Source organism: Ceratotherium simum, chromosome 9 (genome assembly GCF_057802395.1).
Source record: "Ceratotherium simum simum isolate JZ-2026a chromosome 9, ASM5780239v1, whole genome shotgun sequence".
NCBI classification, from domain to species: domain Eukaryota; kingdom Metazoa; phylum Chordata; class Mammalia; order Perissodactyla; family Rhinocerotidae; genus Ceratotherium; species Ceratotherium simum.
The window spans coordinates 39,250,291-39,270,188 of NC_141908.1; the positions used below are offsets into that span (position 1 = coordinate 39,250,291).

General features: G+C 37.3%; 1 protein-coding gene across 2 annotated transcripts in view; it reads right to left on the reverse strand.

The window, feature by feature from the left end:
• Nucleotides 1–19,898, reverse strand: part of CCDC148 (coiled-coil domain containing 148) — a 233,085-nt gene that overhangs the window by 61,568 nt on the left and 151,619 nt on the right. The window lies entirely within an intron of this gene.

Consider the following 19,898-nt stretch of genomic DNA (forward strand, 5'->3'; position numbering starts at 1 on the left):
GACAGTCACCTATATTTCACCACATAATTTTTCACACATTTGTGTGAACCTTTGGAAGGTAAGGAACATGACTTATACTGCAGTATTTATTTGTATCTAGCATCATACCTTGCAAATGAGAGGTGCAAGACACACATTTGCAAACTAATCCAGCGAAAAGCAATACGGAAACATTGCATACAATGCTTCTTATATCAATTCACATAAATCCAAAACTATTAAAAAAGCATCCAGATAAACAATAACAATAGACCATAGACAATCAAGGGGCCAATTCATTCAGTCATGTGGGGTGTGTGGAGGTGCATTTAATCCCAACAGAACATGGGGACATGGTACTTTTCTAAGTCAGATTGTCCATGGGAGCCCCACTGAAGATTTTTTGTGCTAAAGATGGACACTTAGTCACTTCCATCCTCAAAACCTTTCAGCCAATGTTCTCTCTTCTGTACTTTATGGTATAGAGATCTCTGTGGGCTTCAACGCAGGACTTGCTGAAGATTCTGAATAAACATTTGGCTCCAAAAGAATTTCTTTGTAGGGCATTCTTTAGGCAAAGATGAGAAAATTCTGTACGTGGGTAAGAAATCAAAGCTAGGTCTTTGGTTTTCAAAAGAGAAAGTCAATTTTGCCACCATCCTGCCTGGTTATTTGAATTTAATGGCTTTCCCTTCAGCCTACAATTTACACTATTTGTATTTCAGCTACTTATCAGTGTCCTAAACCTGAACATTTTTGCCACCAATCTCCAACCTAACAAACAAGCACATCTACCACTGGTAAGAGGGTAAATTGTCATACTCTTTCTGAAGAATAAATAAGAAAATAGCTAGCAAAAGCCTAAAGAATTAAGAAGTAAAGTTTAAGAATTAAGAGGCAGGGACATATGTAAAGATTTATATACAGGTATGTTCATTACAGGCTTAACAGGGTAATAAATTGGGAATAATATAATACCCCAAAATAAGAAATTGGTTAAATGCAATATTTCACATAATGAAACACTATGCAAAGAATAAAAATTATGTGGTGGGAAAATTCAGAAGATATATTGATAAATGGAAAAAAATCAGGTTAAAAATAATATATGCAGTGTGATTCTAGGTAAGTCAAAGTCCTTGTTTACACAGAAAAAAGGATATAAGGGCATTGTCAGTAATTTTCTTTTGGTAGTGGTTTAGGATTTGGGGTGGTGACTTTTATTGTATTGGTGTGCTTGTTTGTATTTTCCAAACTACAATGGACATAAAATACTTTATAATTACAAAAGTGTGTTTTTTAAAAGTCTGGCCAAGAAAAATCAGTATTTAGAAGGAACATCAAGGGACATGACTATTATTCATTCCTGAAGTTTCCATACTCTAGTCCTGTATCAAGTCAGAAGACAAGAATACTGTATATCCCTGAAGATAACATTTTCACCTCTTATCACTTCACATGTGGCATCACTTTCATGTTCTATAGAAAAATTTCATGGAACTGTGATTTAATTTTATGCCATAGGCCTTATAAAGGTTGATGCAATATCATATGAAGATTGATTTAGATTCTCCTATAAAACTTCTACTGAAAATGCCATCCACTGAGTGGTTTGCCTCCCTCCCCCCAATACATGCTGCCAGCTCTTGATTTGCTGGGATGTCGCCTATTATTAGCAAATAAGAGCTAAATGCTTCCTTTTAACTTGAACCATGTTCAATTACAGCACCCCTTTTTAGTCTTGGTTTGCTGACATAACTATATTCCCATCCTCTTAATTTTTTGTCTCTCATTCTCTTATTGATTTTCTATTTTAATGATTCCTAATAGGAAACAGATGGCATACTCAAAATTAGGATAAATCCAGAAGAAGGAAATAATGGGACAAATGACAAAGGAGGATTGGAATGCAGGGCCATCACAAGGGATCCTGCTGTTGCTGGGCTGTTTTACCACCTGTAGACCCGACTCAGAGAAGGCTGTGTGGTGAGGGCCACCTGACAGGAGCTGAGACCTTGGGTGGAGGAGAGAGCTGGTCAACACAACTCTGCAGGGCAAGGAGCTAGGGGAACAACTCTCCCAACCTCACTCTCCTCCCTCACCCTCATCTCTAGTATTCCACTTTGACTGAACCCAACCAGAAGCCAGAGGGCAAGGGAGCCATATAGGACAACTCCCTGGGTCACAGAGTAGAATGGAGAGTAGATATGACCCAAAGGGAGGGTATCTAGCACAATTGTATTAATGCCTTTTATTATAAATTATTTGGACATAGGTGATGTCTATATGCATAAATAAATAACATGAATCTCTTTTAAGTGGTGTTCAGTTTGGTCACTTATGTGAGCATCTTTCCATAGCAGAGCTGCCTACTCAAATTGGCAATAGCTATTTTCTGTTGTGATGTAGTCTTATGTCCTTATAACGTGATGAGCCGAGAAAGTATTCCAGGGTAAACACATTAGTTATCTCCCTCTTAATTGAAATGCCAGGTGGATTAAAAAATAACTGTCATGTCTTCTTTAGGAGTAAGGTCTATTTTCAGGATGAGTGTTGAAATATTACATAATGATCGTGTCATATGTTGATATTGCTAAAATGAATTTGTCTGTAATCTTGTTTAATTTCTCTCTTTTCACTATTCATTATGTAAGGAGTATATATACTGAGGATGTTGTATTTCACAGCCTGAAGTGTCAGGGAGAATGAAAAGTGAAAAGTAATCAAACCTCAGAGTCATTCAATCATGACATCTTAGAGCTGAGGTGATTTTAGCAATCATTTAATCCAAACACTTCATTTTACAACTGAGGAGACAAAATCCCACAGAGCCTACATAACTTGCCCAAGGTCACCCACCTTTTTAGGGCCTCCTACTTTGGCGTTTTTCTCTATACCTCAACATTAAAATATAGTTGTATACTGCTCATTCATTAAATTCATTTATTCAACCAATATTTATTGAATGCCTTGTGCCAGGCACTGGAGATAAAACAATGAATAAAATAGACAAATCCTCTCTTTTTTATGGGTTTTACATTCTAGAAGAAGACAGTCAATAAATAAAAGATAGATGTCAGGGGGAAGACAAAGAAAAAAAAAAGTAGAGTAAATGGACAGAGTGCCAGGGAAGGAGGATGCTATTTGAAGTTTGGTAATCAAGGACAAATTTTCTCTCTGATAAGATGACATCTGAGTGGGACCCTGAATGAAGTGACAGAGTGAGTTATGCAGACATCTGGGAGAGAAGGATTCCAGGCAGAGGGAACAGCCAGTGCAAAAGGCTAAGGGGCCATGTGTTAGAGTGCTTGAGGAGGAGGAAGGAGGCTGTAATGGCGGGAGCAGGATGAGTGAGGGGAAAAGTGATTGGATATGAGATGGAAGAGATATTGAGTGCAGGTGGGGAGTGACATATTCTGATGTAACTTTTAAAAACATCACTCTGACAGCTGCGTGGAAAATAGACTGGAGGGAGAGGGTGGGAATGGAAAAGGAGGAGGCAGAGAAATTAATTAGATTACAAGGCGATTATAATAGTTCTGATTTGAAAGGTAGAGCCTTCTATTCATGACAATAGGTAAGGGGGCGGGTATGGGGTGTGAGGGGGAAAAATAAGAGTCAAAGATAATACCAAAGCTTTTGGCCTGAGCACTGGGAGAATAGGTTTCCATTTGTTGAGAAAGGGAATACTGGGGTAGGAGTAGGTTTGGGGAGAAAAACAAGACTACATTTTGGGCATATTAGATTTGAGGCAGTCGGAAGTGTAAGTCTGGAGCTCAAGGGAGAAGTCTAGACCAGAAATATTAATTCGTATTAGTCAGCATATAAACAGCATATAAATTATACTGCATTTATTGAGATTACCTCGCAAGTATTCATACTTAGAGGACTGAGCCCCCGGGGCACTCCAAGTCTCAGAAGTTAGAATGATGAGGATCCATCCCAGTTTATGAGGAGGAGAAACAAGTGAGATAAAAGAACAAAGAGAAAATGGCTTCCTAGTGGCCGAGAATCCAAGATTTCCAAGGAGCTGGCAGTGATCACTTCCATCTTAACAGTTCAAGTAAAGTGAGGACTGAGAATTGACCCTGGGAATTAGCAACTTGGAGATCAATGATGACCTTGACAAGCACAGCTTTGCAGGAGTGGAGGAACAAAATGGCTCAAGACAGAATGGGTGGAAAGAAGTTGGAGACAGTATGTGTAGGCTATAGAATTGTGCAATTTTGTTAAGGGAGGGGGTGTGGGGTCAACAGAGAGTATTTTTTTAAATAAAGTCATAATAGTATATTTGTAGGTTAATAGGAAAGATCTAGAAGAAAAGGGGGAAATGGTGGTGGCAGAGAGAGTGGGAGGAACTTGAGTAGGAGAGAGAGAATAGGATGCAGTGCATAAACGAAGGGGTTGGCTTTAGAGATGAGCACAGATATTTCATGCATTGTAAAAGGAGAGAAGGTGGGTGATGGGTATATATTCTGATAGGTTGGTAAATGTAATATTGGAAGCCTGTCGAAATTTTCTTCCTGAGAAATAAAATGTCAAAGATAAAAAATCACTTCAAAATCATTAATATTTTCTTCAGTCTACCTAACAAAAGAACAGCACCAAAGAGGCAATGAAGGTATTTTTTCACCAATCATAGCACACGCCTTCTACTTCATACTTCAATTGTGATCAAGTTACAATGGTATAATGGTCTAGTTTCTTGTAAAGTGTTTAGCCATAATGGTTCATTAACCCAAGGAGAGAAATCCTGAAAGAAAATCAAGGAGATAGACACTGTGAAACTGTGTGTACTTGTAGAACATAAAAGAAATACTCCTAGTGAGCAGACCACTAGAGAGTTTTAAAATTATCAATTACCCATCTATTTAACAGTTCTGAGTAAACTAGGACAGGACCAAAGCTGTGAAAATGACCCCAAAGCAAATAGTTTGAAACTGAGTTTTCTCAAAATTGATTAATCACAAAATTTACAGCAAACAACAATCACAGTGATGGGCAGCATAGCAGTGTTTAAAATCTTGAACTGCGGAGTTAGACCTCCCGGGTTCAAATCCTAACTGCACCCCTTAATAGCGATATGACTTTGGGGAAATTATGCCCCCTCTGTGTGTCTCAGTTTCTTCATTTATAAAATTAAGATCATATTAATACTCCTTAGGGTTGTTAAGAAGGTTAAATGAACATAGAACAGTGCCTTGAACATTCCAAGCACCGTATGGGTGTCTGTTAAGTAAACCAAATTACCATGAATAATCAAGACCTAGCCAGAAAATATAGCCAAAAGTTGACACCCGGAGTTAATTTTTAAGACTCTTCTTCTAAAACTGCCTATTGGAAAATCTTGTATAGAAAAACAGATACATCTGGCTCTTGATCATCCAGGCTTTTTTTTTTATCTGACTTTTTCTTAAAACTATATCCCGACAAAGAGTAAAAAGATTGCATCATCAGTTTTTCCACTTTTTTAAAAGAAGTTCTAATGGAAATTTTCACTTTTAAAGACTAGTTGAAACCAGAAGAGTGAGCTTCTTGGACTACCATCCTACCTTTCTGCCTCCTATTGACTCATAGCCTGAGAACTGACTCTACAGTGGCTCATATTAGAAGGTTAGAATCAGTTAATTAACAAGCTTATGTTAATGTTCATTTCTGAATTTTAATAACAAAACAAGGAACTTATGAATATTTTTAAATGATAGATCCTTGATTTATTTGTTTTGGATAATTAAAACTTCCATACTACATTAATTTCATTACTCATACAATATTATTCAGAGAGCTGATATTAAATAAAGTCTGAACCCTTAGTTTATTTTGGAGTCATTTCTACATAATATATATATTAACTATCTTCTCCTTTTGATCATTATAATATCCTGATAGTTAATTTTCCCATTAGGCTTTATAGCTCCCATGTTTAGGGTATTTCATCAGATTCCCAAATAAAAAGGACCAATAATTAAAAGAAAAACACCCCTCAAACTTTGACTGCAAGATCACATTTCTAGGAGTTAGTAATTGAAAGAACCACAAAATCGAGAGTGGGAAGTAGTTCAACAGATTGGTCCTCAGGCAGACAGGGATGCTTGGCTCTGGTAGCCAGTGGTTCCTTTGCAAAGACGATGTTTGCAGTGAGAGGTTTGGGGTGGATGTTAGAGCAGAGGTCAAACTGGTGTTCAGAGAGGTTCAAAGACATGTTTTCAGGGTCCAAGGAGTCTATGAGAGTTCTCATGTTCCATATTCTCCATTTTATGAAAATATAAAAAAGTACTATAAGCCAATTTTAGATCACCTGAATGTCACTGCATTAATGAGTGCTGCCACAGTGTTTTTGTTTGTGTTCACAATTCAGTTGGTCCCCAGTGATATATTATGTAAACTGACAATATTTATTTTAGTCATTTTAGTCTAAGTGGAATCCAGTTAGATCAATCTCTCTCTCTCTCTCTCTCTCTCTCTCTGTCTCTCACACATACACACACATACACACACACACACACACACACACCTGTAGTTTACTCAAGGTTGAGAAGGAGCAGCATGAGGGAAAAGGACCTGAAAGAAACAGAGGATCTGAACCAGGAGGTGCTGTCCCTGGGGGGCCTCTCTGCCAGGGGATGTTTTCCAGGCAGTGCTCTGATTTTAAAGGTCCTTTTCCCCACTGGCTAAATCCCCAAGATCTCTATCACCCTCCCTCTGCAACAGCAGAGCATTCACTGAAAATGAAAGGCAATCAGTCACAGCATTTGAAGGAAATTGCAGAGGACAGTTCCACATCCTGGAGTTCCTGCCAGGCACAGACGCATACTATAGCAATTAAAGGCCAAAGCAAAAAGAAAAAATTAATAGAAAGAGAGTTGATGAACTCTATTCAAGTCATCGGGGCAAAATGTTTATACTCTAAGGCCTGAACTTTGATCAATTCTGGCAAAACTAATAACTTTTATTGGCACAAGAGCATTCACACTAGGAAGCAATCAGACCAGCATGGGCCAGTGTGAAGGTAGATGCCCAAAGTGTGGTTTGATGATCCAGAGCAGGAAATACGAGAAGAGGAGGTCTGGGCACGAATGAGGGCAGAGGCACTATCTCACCACCCCAAGCTAAGGCCTTCATCAATACCACTGAGAGGGGCAGGTGAGTCACACTGCAATTACGTGTGTATGTGTACATACACATGCATACACACATATACAAATTTGTATATACTATGTACACATGCATGTATATTTAATTTACTGTATGTAGTTATGCTTAATTTAACTAATTGCAAACTCTATAGTTCACTCCATTTTATATTTTAGTTTTTCTCTATTAACTTTTTTGTTCTACTTACAAAGTTTGAGGCTAAAAAAGAATCCTTCTGATGGACCTTGAGGGTATTATGCTAAGTGAAATAAGTCAGGTGGAGAAAGACAAATACCATGTGATTTCATATGTAGAATATTAAAAAAACAAAATAACGAACACACAAAAAATGAAAACAGATGTATAGATACAGAGAACAGACTGGTGGTTATCAGTGGGGAAAGGGGTGGGGGGAGGGCAAAATGAGTAAAGGGGGTCAATTGTATGGTGACAGATAGAAATTTGATTTTAGTGGTGAGCATGCTGTAGTACATACAGAAGTCAACTTACAATGTTGTACACGTGAAACTCATATAACATTATAAACCAATGTTAGCTCAATAAAATAAATAAATAATGCATAAGTAGTAAAAAAAAAAAAAAACAAAACACATCCTTCTGTATTATTAGGAAGAGCTTCTACTGACCTAACCAAGAATTGCATATTATTTTTGTGGCAAAGCAGATAAACTTACCTCCCTTTAAAAGACACCAGAAAAGAGGCAATTTATATTTTGAATGGGGTGACCTCTTACAACTGCATGAAGAACTGATTGTAATATGTGTCACATTAAAGGCATTTGGTACACATGTTGAAATAAGTGAATAAATGAATGAATGAATGATCATCTATTTGGATTTTTAGTGACTCCTCTGAGACTGTATACAATCTTATTGTCACTACGTCTCACTAGGAGCTGACACAACTATTCTATGTGTAATGTGGTGGGGAGTGAAATGAGGCCCTTCCTGAGCCTAGATGGGTGGGTTTGATTCAATAGTGGATGTATTAGGAATGCCAGGTGCCTGAGTAGTTTTATCAGCCTGCTTCCTGTCAATAGAACTGGGGTGGGGGGGTGGGGGGTAGTGTCCATGAGCCTCCTTTCGTTTCATACTTTTTCTGTCCCTTTCAGTCCAAGCTGCCAATGTTTCTGATAAAATTTTCTCAGAAACCAAGTGGGCCTTTGTGGATTTTATGGGGATTCATCCACCAGACAAAAGCCACACCCAGGTCTTTCTGAGATAATCCCTTCTCTCCCTGCCTCCTGTTGAGGTGCTGAGAGAAATTACCCTTAAATTTCCCAGAGGCCCTCCAGTTTGAAAAGATCTCTGAGAAACACCCCTAATCTCTTGGAAGGGTCTTTTATACAACTAAATACTCTGACCTTTTGATCTTTTTGAGGCTATAACAAAGGGTAGTATATTCACACACTTAGCCTTTTCTCTATGCCATGCTGTCGGCAACAATCTCTTAACTCCAGAGTCTTTGGCCATTCTGATATGTTGAGAATTTCCCAAAGCTTCAAGTCCTGGTTACTCTTTGTTTTACTGTTCTTCCCTCAATTTATCTCTTTCCTTTTTACTATAAGTAGGAAAAATAACCCAGGTGGCATCTTCAACACTTTAGAAATCTTCTCAGTTCATCAGAGATGAAGTTCATTACTTAGGAATTTCACCTAACCACAGGACAGAATTTCCCTAGGCTTTCTGCCACCATATAACAGTGATCCTCCTTTTTCCAGTTTCCAATAATATGTTCATTGCTTCCTTCTGGGCCCTCACCAGCAACATCTTTAACATCCATATTTCTACTAATAGTCTGTTCAAGGCATTCTAGTCTGTTTTCTATCCTGCTCCTCAAAGTTCTTCCAGCTCTTCCCCATTTCCCAATTCCAAAGCCACTGCCACACTTCTAGCTCTTTGTTATGGCAGCAATTTCACTTCCAGATACCAAAACCTGTATGAGCGTTTTTTTAATTACTGTGTAACAAGTTACCGCAAATTTAGCAGCTTAAAACAAAACTCATTTATTTGCTCAGAATCCTATAAGTCAGAATTATAGCATGATGTGGCTGGGCTCTCTGCTTACATCACACAGCTGAAATCAAGGTGTTGACAAAAACTGAGCTCAAATCTGGAAGCTTTAGAGAAAAATCTGCTTCCAAGCTTATTCTTGTTTTTGGCAGAAGTCAGTCCCTTACAGTTATAGGACTATAGGTTATAGGTGCCCATTTCCTTTCTGGCTGTCAGCCAGGGCCACTCAAGCTCTTAGAGGCCACCCACATTCCTTGCCATGTGACCCCCTCAATCTTCAAACCAGCAATAGTGGGTCACATCGTTTTCATGCTTCAAATCTCTGACTACCTCTCCTGTGACCAGCCAGAGAAAACTCTCTGCTTTTAAAGGGCTTATGTGATTAGATCAAGCCCACTCAGGTAGTCTCCCTTTCTCGAGGTTGTCTGTGCCATATAATATAACTCAATCCACGGTGTTTACAGTTCTGCTGATTATACAGGGCATGCACCCTACGAGGGTGGGAAATCTCGGGGCCCATTTTATTTTATTTTTTTAAGATTTTTTTTTTTATTTTATTGCGGTAACATTGGTTTACGACATTGTATAAATTTCAGGTGTACATCATTATACTTCTATTTCTGCACAGATTACATCATGTTCACCACCCAAATACTAATTACAATCCATCACCACCTTTTACCCTCCTCCTCCCCCCTTCCCCTCTGGTAACCACCTATCCAATCTCTATCTCTATGTGCTTGTTTGTTGTTGTTTTTATCTTCTACTTATGAGTGAGATCATACGGTATTTGACTTTCTCTCTTTGACTTATTTCACTTAGCATAATACCCTCAATGTCCATCCATGTTGTCACAAACAGCTGGATTTCATCATTTCTTATGGCTGAGTAGTATTCCATTGTGTATATATGCCACATCTTCTTTATCCATTTGTCCCTTGATGGGCACTTAGGTTTCTTCCAAGTCTTGGCTATTGTGAATAATGCTGCAATGAACACAGGAGTGGATGTATCTTTACACATTAGTGTTTTCACGTTCTTTGGATAAATACCCAGCAGTGGAATAGCTGGATCATATGGTAGTCCTATCCTTAATTTTTTGAGGAATCTCCATTCTGTTTTCCATAGTGGCTGGACCAGTTTGCACTCCCACCAGCAGTGTATGAGAGTTCCCTTTTCTCCACATCCTCTCCAAGACTTGTTGTTTCCTGTGTTGTTAATTATAGCCATTCTGATGGGCGTGAGGTGATATCTTATTGTAGTTTTGATTTGCATTTCCCTGATAGTTAATGATGTTGAACATCTTTTCATGTGTCTGTTGGCCATCTGTATGTCTTCTTTGGAGAAACGTCTGTTCAGGTCTTTTGCCCATTTTTTAATTGGGTTGGTAGTTTTTTTGTTGTTGAGATGTATGAGTTCTCTATATACTTTAGAGATTAACCCCTTATCAGATATATGGTTTGCAAATATCTTCTCCCAATTGTTACGTTGTCTTTTCGTTTTGTTGATGGTTTCCTTTGCTGTGCTGAAGCTTTTTAGTTTGATGTAGTCCCATTTGTTTATTTTTTCTATTGTTTCTCTCGCCAGTTCAGACATGGTACTTGAAAATATTTTGCTAAGGCTGATGTCAAAGAGCGTACTGCCTATGTTTTCTTCTAGAAGTTTCATGGTTTCAGGTCTTACCTTAATTATGGATTAAATCTTTAATCCATTTTGAGTTAATTTTTGTGTATGGTGTAAGATAATGGTCTACTTTCATTTTTTTGCATGGGGCTGTCCAGTTTTCCCAATACCATTTGTTGAAGAGACTTTCCTTTCTCCATTGTATGTTCTTGGCTCCTTTGTCGAAAATTAGCTGTCCATAGATGGGTGGGTTTATGTCTGGTCTCTCGATTCTGTTCCATTGATCTGTGTGTCTGTTTTTGTGCCAGTACCATGCTGTTTTGGTTACTATAGCTTTGTAGTATGTTTTGAAATCAGGGAGTGTGATACTTCCAGCTTTGCTCATTTTCTCAGGATTCCTTTGGCTATTGGGGGTCTTTTGTTGTTCCATATAAATTTTAGGACTCTTTGTTCTATTTCTGTGAAAAATGTTGTTGGAACTTTGATAGGGATTGCATTGAATCTATAGATTGCACTAGGAAGTATGGACATCTTAACCACGTTAATTTTTCCAATCCAAGAGCATGGAATATCTTTCCATTTCTTTCAGCAATGTTTTATAGTTTTCAGTGTACAGATCTTTCACCTCTTTGGTTAAGTTTATTCCTAGGTATTTTATTCTTTTTGTTGCAATTGTAAATGGGATTGTATTCTTAATTTCTCTTTCTGCTATTTCGTTGTTAGCGTATAGAAATGCAACTGATTTTTGTATGTTGATTTTGTATCCTGCAACTTTACCATATTCATTTATTATTTCTAAAAGTTTTTTGGTGGATTCTTTAGGGTTTTCTATATATAAAATCATGTCATCTGCAAATAGTGAGAGTTTCACTTCTTCCATTCCAATTTGGATCCCTTTTATTTCTTTTTCTTTCCTGATTGTTCTGGCTAGGACTTCCAATACTATGTTAAATAGGAGTGGTGAAAGTGGGCATCCTTGTCTGATTCCTGTTCTTAGAGGGATAGCTTTCAGTTTTTCACCATTGAGGATGATATTAGCTGCGGGTTTGTCATATATGGCCTTTATTATGTTGAGGTACTTTCTTTCTATACCCATTTTATTCAGAGTTTTTATCATAAATGGATGCTGTATCTTGTCAAATGCTTTCTCTGCATCTATTGAGATGATCATGTGATTTTTATTCTTCATTTTGTTAATGTGGTGTATCACGTTGATTGATTTGCAGATGTTGAACCATCCCTGCATCCCTGGAATAAATCCCACCTGATCATGGTGTATGATCTTTTTAATGTATTGTTATATGTGATTTGCTAGTATTTTGTTGAGGATTTTTGCATCGATGTTCATCAGTGATACTGGCCTGTAATTTTCTTTTTTTGTATTGTCCTTGTCTGGTTTTGGTATCAGGGTAATGTTGGCTTCGTAGAATGAGCTAGGAAGCTTCCCCTCCTCTTCAATTTTTTGGAAGAGTTTGAGAAGGATAGGTATTAAATCTTTGAATGTTTGTTAGAATTCACCAGGGAAGCCGTCTTGTCCTGGACTTTTATTTTGATGGAGGTTTTTCATTACTGTTTCGATCTCCTTACTGGTGATTGGTCTATTCAAATTCTCTTTTTCTTCTTGATTTAGTGTTGGAAGGTTATATGATTCTAAGAATTTATCCATTTCTTCTAGATTATCCAATTTGTTGGCATGTAGCTTTTCATAGTATTCTCAGAATCTTTTGTATTTCTGAGGTGTCCGTTGTAATTTCTCCTCTTTCATTTCTGATTTTACTTATTTGAGCCTTCTCTCTTTCTTTCTTAGTGAGTCTAGCTAAAGGTTTGTCAGTTTTGTTTATCTTTTCAAAGAACCAGCTCTTGGTTTCATTAATTTTTTCTATTGTTTTTTTAGTTTCTATTTCATTCATTTCTGCTCTGATTTTTATTATTTCCCTCATTCTACTGATTTGGGGCTTTGTTTGTTCTTCTTTTTCTAGTTCCTTTAGGTGCACTGTTAGATTGTTTACTTGAGATTTTTCTTGTTTGTTGAGATAGGCCTGTATAGCTATAAACTTCCCTCTTAGAACCGCTTTTGTTATATCCCATATATTCTGGCATGTCATATTTTCATTTTCACTTGTCTCCAGGTATTTTTTGATTTCCCCTTTGATTTCTTCATTGACCCAATTGTTGTTCAGTAGCATTTTGTTTAATCTCCACATATTTGTGGCTTTTCTGGTTTTCTTCCTATAGTTGATTTCTAGTTTTATACCGTTGTGGTCAGAAACAATGCTTGGTATTATTTCAATCTTCCTAAATTTATTGAGACTTGTTTTGTGGCCTAATATGTGATCAATCCTGGAGAATGTTGCATGTGCATTTGAAAAGAATGTGTATTCTGAAGTTTTTGGATGGAATGTTCCGTATATATATCTACTAAGTCCATCTGGTCTAATGTGTTGTTTAAGGCCAATGTTTCCTTATTGATCTTCTGTTTGGATGATCTATCCATTGGTGTAAGTGGAGTGTTGAAGTCCCCTACTATTATTGTGTTACTGTCTATTTCTCCTTTTATGTCTTTAACAATTGCTTATACAGTAGGTGCTCCTACGTTGGGTGCATAGATATTTATGAGCATTATATCCTCTTGTTGGATTGTTCTCTTGATCACTATGTAGTGCCTTTCTTTGTCTCTTGTTATAGTTTTTGTTTTAAAGTCTATTTTGTCTGATATGAGTATTGCTACTCCAGATTTCTTTTCATTGCCATATGCATGGAGTATATTTTTCCATCCCTTCACTTTCAGTTTTTGAGTGTCTTTAGGTCTGAAGTGTGTCTCTTGTATGCAGCGTATATATGGGTCTTATTTTTTTATCCAACCAGCCACCCTATGCCTTTCAATTGGAGCATTTAGTCCATTGACATTTACAGTAGCTATTGATAAGTATGTACTTATTGCCATTTTGTTACTTTTTTTCTGGGTGTTTTAATAGTTCTTCTCTGTTCCTTTCTTCTTCTCTTGCTCTCTTCCCCTGTGGTTTGATGGTTTTCTTTAATATTATGTTGGGGTTCCTTTCTCTTAGTTTTTTGTGTATTTATTATAGGTTTCTGGTTCATGATTACCATGAGGTTCATATATAGTAACTGACATATATAGCAATCTGTACTAAGTTGGTGGTCTCTTTAGTTTGACCTCCATCTGAAAGCTCTAGTCTTTTACTCCCCTCCTCCCACATTTTATGTTTTTGATATCATATCTAATCTCTTTTTTCTGCATTTGTATCTGTTACCCTCTTATCATGGAAACAGATAATTTTTCCTGTTTGTGGTCTTCTCTTCCCTCCTTAAATAAGTCTCTTTAGCATTTCTTGTAGGACTGGTTTCTTGGTGATAAACTCCTTTAATTTTTGCTTGTCTGTGAAACTCTTTATCTCTCCTTCCATTCTGAATTATAACCTTGCCAGGTTGAGTATTCTTGGCTGTAGGTTTTTTCCTTTTAGCACTTTAAATATACCATGCCACTCTCTTCTAGCGTGTAAGGTTTCTGCTGAGAAGTCCGCTGATAACCTTATGGGGTTTCCTTTGTATGTAACTTGTTGTCTTTCTCTTGCACCTTTTAGGATTCTCTCTTTATCTTTAATTCTGGACATTTTAATTATGATGTGTCTTGGTGTGGGCCTCTTTGTGTTTATCTTATTTGGTGCTCTCTGTGCTTCCTGTACCTGGATGTCTTTCCTTCCTTAGGTTAGAGAAGTTTCCAGCTATTATTTCTTCAAATAGATTCCCTCCCCCTTTGTCTTGCTCTTCTCCTTCTGGGACACCTATAACACGGATGTTAGTGCGCTTGATGTTGTCCCAGAGGTTCGTGGGATAACATGAATATGAATATGTTATTCATTGGCCCCTTTAAGTCCCAACAATCCTGAAGAAGCAGAGTTTAAAGTCTGGGAATTTATTTTTTATCATTCTCCTGTGTCCACCTTTTTTTCCACTCTTATCTCTATACATCAGTATATATTAGATTAAGAACACTGGAGAAGAGATTTCATGATAAATTGCTCTCATAAGAACCCACACACTCCCACACTGAGAGAATGGCTTTGAAATGAATTGGGAAGGTACTCTGGATTCCCTTTTAAGCACAGAGCTTCTTGAATCTTCTGAAAAGCAGCACTTTTCTAGCCCTCCAGCCTGCATTCTGTTTCTGACAGCCTACTCCCTTTTGTTTTAGACTGTTTACCCTCTTCCCTGGCTATCTGTAGAATGAATATAATTCTGAGTATTTGCCAGGTTCCTCGAGGATAAGGGGGAGCACCCAACTGCCAAGGTTCTACTGAAGCCTAGGTCTACTGTATTTGCTGGTGTAATGTCACTTGAGGCTAAGAGATCACAAAATGATAGATTCATTCCCAGAAATGTTTCTGAGGTAAAGCTGAAGGTCACATGGCTAGTGGAGTTACTCTGACTTTCCTGATAATGCTCCCCACCCCCTAGTTGTACAATGTGGATGGTTTCAATGCTGGATTAGGAGTTGGCTAAAATTGGGAGAGAACTGTGACACGCTAGACTAAGGAAGGGATACGTCTCCTTTTAATGTGAGCCTTGCTTGAAATCTGTATTTTGGGACCAACCTGAAACTAACCTTGCCTTGGATCCGAGGCAAGTTCTCCAATCATGCAGCAACAAAACCTCCTAAGATGTTGTGATGCAGAGCAATTTTTACGTTATTCCAGCCACCCAAATAGTCACATCTAATGGAAGGGTGGTTCTGGGGCCAATAATGACATATCAGGCATTTTAAGGTTCATCTAGCACAGTAATTTTGTTTCTTACAATAGCTCCTAGGAATAATTTAAGGAAAGGCATCATCTTTTGATTTTATCATGACAATAATTTCAAAAGGGGAGAGATGCTTCTGAAATATTACCATTACCACCTAACAGCTTATGAATCAAAGCTTTCCTTGAGTCTTGAGATAAACTATGAAAACTGTGAATATTATGTTCAACTAGAGTTTTAAAGCACAGAAGAAAAAGTGATCTAATAACTTAAAGGTAGAATTTAAAGGAGCTGGGCACCTGCCAGGGTAAACTTTGGCATTGGATACAAATTAAAATGTTCTTCCAGCAAAAAGACAGTATTATTCCCTACCAGACAAATTAGGAGAAAGATGATCTCTTGTTCAGAAATCCTAAGGTTTTACACATTGGCATAGTTTCTCTGTCTCTATTGCTGCTCTCATGAGAAGAGAAAGCCAGACAAGGGAAACAGTAGACGGGGAGAAACAGAGAACCAGCCAACAAAGCAACCAGTCTCAGGTCAGGAGCAGTTGTCTATAGGGGGTTTTCTGCCAAGCTGCTGTTAAACACCAAAGAACTAAAATTTGTCTCCAACATATAAAGTAGTTAAAGAGAATCTAAATTTACGGTTAGTATATATAATGGTAGCCAGAACTTTGGTCAGTATGTCTGAGTTGACATAGAAATCTCCTTTCCCACTCTAAACACACAGAAATTTTGGACAAACTATAACACAACAACTACACACACACAAAATGCCCCTGTCCTGAAAATAAAGATGGAACTCAAAGTCAGAGCAGTGAGAGGGACTCTTGGGGAAAACTGGACCTGAGATAGGCCTGAAGAGCTGGTGGCTGGACCTTTAATATTATTTGTGAGACCTGTGCACGTGGGAGCTGGAACCAGCTACTTACAAGAGCAAGAAGTCACGTAAGACTTGTCCACACACAAAATGGAAATTAGATACACCATGACCATTCCCCAGGAAAGTGACAAGCGGTCTAACTTTCTTCTTGGGACCAGAGGAGGAAAGGAGTCAACTGCAGAATCTAGGCCAGTGCTGTGCATGAGTGCTAAGTCAGCACCCACTCCAAGCTCACAGCACAGGTCCTAAGTCTCAAAGTTAATATACAAACTGGTCCCGGGCCTGTAAAATGCATAAGGCCCTTAGCAGAGGCAAACCTAGAAGCTCTCTGTAGAGATGCTCTCACTACCAGGTCACAGTTCATAAAGGAAAGCACAATTCACAAGAAAAAGTTTAATAACTTTGATTACCTCATCATTTAAAATTTCTATGAAACTACAGACACTAGTGGGAAAATTTAACGGCAAATGACCAGTGGAAGAAAACATTAGCAACCCATATAACTGACAAAAAGAAATAGTATCCAGAATTTATAAAGAACTTCTACAGATTAATAAAGAAAAAAATAGACAAATTGACAAAAAGTATGAATAAGCACTTCACAGAGGAAGAAAAATGCCCAATAAAGATGAGATTTTCGATCTCACAAGTGATCTGGGGAATCCAATTTAAAACATTGAGATACGATTCACATCTATCAGATTGGCAAAAGTCAAAAAGAAAAGTCATAGTATCCTATAAAGTCAAAAAAAAATCTTATAAAGTTGAAAGCATACAAATCCTAGAGTATAGTAATTCCCCTCTTAGGTGTACCCTAGAGAAAGCTGTGCACACACACCCCAGCTGACATGTACAAGGTGGCTGGTGTGGTATGGTTGCAAGAACAAAACTTTAGAAACTTAAATGTCAACCGCTAAGCGAAGGGATAAATGGTAGCCTCATTCTACAACAGGACACTATATAGCAGTTAAAAGGAGTGGACTAGGGCTCTGTGTATTAACATGAGTATATCTCAAAATGTAAAGCTGAATGAAGAATTACATGCTGCAGAATGATACAGTATGATAGCATTCATGAAAAAATTTAAAAGTCACAAACTACATATTAAAATATGTTAAAAATCAACAGATGGCCTAGAGAGAGAGAAATAAAATTCATGTCTGAGATTGCCTTTGGGGAGGTAAGAAGGGAAATGGTATTAAGTCCTCAAAAGAGGACTTCAACTTTATCTGTAAGATAAAATAAATCTGAACAGAATGAAAAACATTAATAGTTTCAATGCTAGGTGATAACTAATGCGGTTATTACACCAATATCTGTACTTTTAAAAAACATTTTTTAACTGTAAGACTTATTTTTTTCCCTTTTTAAAAAATTATTTTATTGAGGTCATATTGGCTTATAACATTGTGTAAATTTCAGGTGTACATTATTACATTTCAGTTTCTGTATAGACTGCAACGTGTTCACCACCAATAGTCTAGTTTTTATCCATCACCATGTATATGTTCCCCTTTATTCCTTTCACTCTCCCCCCACTCCTTTCTCGTAACCATTATTTTGCTCTCCTTATCTATGTGTTTGTTTATCTTCTACATATGAGTGAAATCATACAGTGTTTGTCTCTCTCTGTCTGACTTATTTCGCTTAACATAATACCCTTAAGGTCCATCCACGTTGTCGCGAATGGCATGATTTTGTAATAAGTATTTTTTAAAAGAAAATAGTTAAAATAAAACATATGCCTTGGTCCTATAAAATTGCAAGAGGCTGACCATGAGTTTGGCTTAGAGCTTAATTATTGCTTCCATTACTGTTTGTTTTATTGCTGTTTTGGTGTCAGACCAAATGTCAACAGCTCATCTGCAAGTTCATGAAGGTCTCTCTCCCATATTCCAAAATGCTTTTCCCTCACTTCCAGAAATCTTACAGACTGCAAAGAAAACATTTAGCAATGTCCCTCCATTCTCTCCTGTATAACCATGCCAATTCCTCAACTCAAATTTAACAATTAAATGCACTTACTTCAATTCTCAACACTTGAGTTACTGGTTTGTGTATTCTTTAATGCATTTGTAAGCCCCCAGAAAGTGGAACTGTATCTAAATCTCTTTACACGGCACTTAAAATGACACTACATACAAACAAATACTTAAAAATACATTACTTTTCATGGTGATACTAATTCATAGAAAGGAAGTGCTATTAAGGGGGCCCAGGTGAATGACAAAACCATAAGGATGTGCTTTTCCAATATTGTAGTTTCATAACAGTAAGTTTGCCCATGGAGACATATAGTTCACATACATTACTTAAAACATGATTGATATTTAAGAGTTTCTCTCTTGATGAGGTCTTGATGAAACCACCCAACTTACTTCCTTAGAAGTTAAACTACGAATTACATCTTCTTAGCAACCAATTTTGCCAAATGATCATGTAACTTCTAAATACGTTATTTTCCACACATGCTGACTCTACATCAATTTGCTGATTTAAGAGTAGAAAACAAGCAGGAACAATAACAACTGTAGTATAATAAAATGCAGAAAAACTGGCTTCTAGCTAAAAAACCATGCCTCTCTTCCCCACATGTTCAATTTTGGAGAAAAAACTTCTAGACAAGAGCTTCATAAACTTGGATGGTCATATAGCCCAAAGCATAATTATGTTCACAAAAACAAAAATTGATTCATCAAGGACTAATAATTAATCAGTCATTCTTAGCACTTTAAGCAGCTTTCCAAAAGAAAACATTTTTATATCACATAGATCATCAAGTCACTACAGGTGTATAGGTTAATGGAAGTTCCTTCCCTCATGCTATGGAGTTGATCATAAATTGCCTTTTTGTGAATTATTCCCACAGAAGTCAGCAACTCCATAAAAAAGGCTAATAAATCTCATAAAATCTTTAAGAAAAATATTTTTTACCATAAATTCTATAATTTTTGTTTTGTGAACAAACAAAAATGTCTAAATAAATATCTCATATACATTTTTAAAATCCCCCCTCAAATATGTTTTATCTTCCACAAGTTATCAGCAATCATTTTAAAGCTGTTAATAAGTGTTTTGATTAATATTTTGAAAACTGGGAAACAAATGTTTGCTCAAAAGTAGAATGATGAATTTGTGTCAGTAAATGGAAAATCAAACAATCTAACAAATAATAAATCAAGAAGTAAATTTTTTGAAGGGCCTTTTGGTATTTCATAAATTGCACTGACTACGACAATGTATTTTACCAACAAGGACATCTTTTTTTTTTTCTTTGGTGAGGAAGATCAGTCCTGAGCTAACATCTGTTGCCAATCCTCCTATTTTGCTGAGGAAGATTGGCCCTGGGCTAACATCCGTGCCCATCTTGCTTTACTTTATACATGGGACACCTGCCACAGCATGGCTTGACAAGCAGTGTGTATGTCCATGCCTGAGATCTGAACCCGCCAACCCCGGGCCGCCAAAGCGGAGCATGCGAA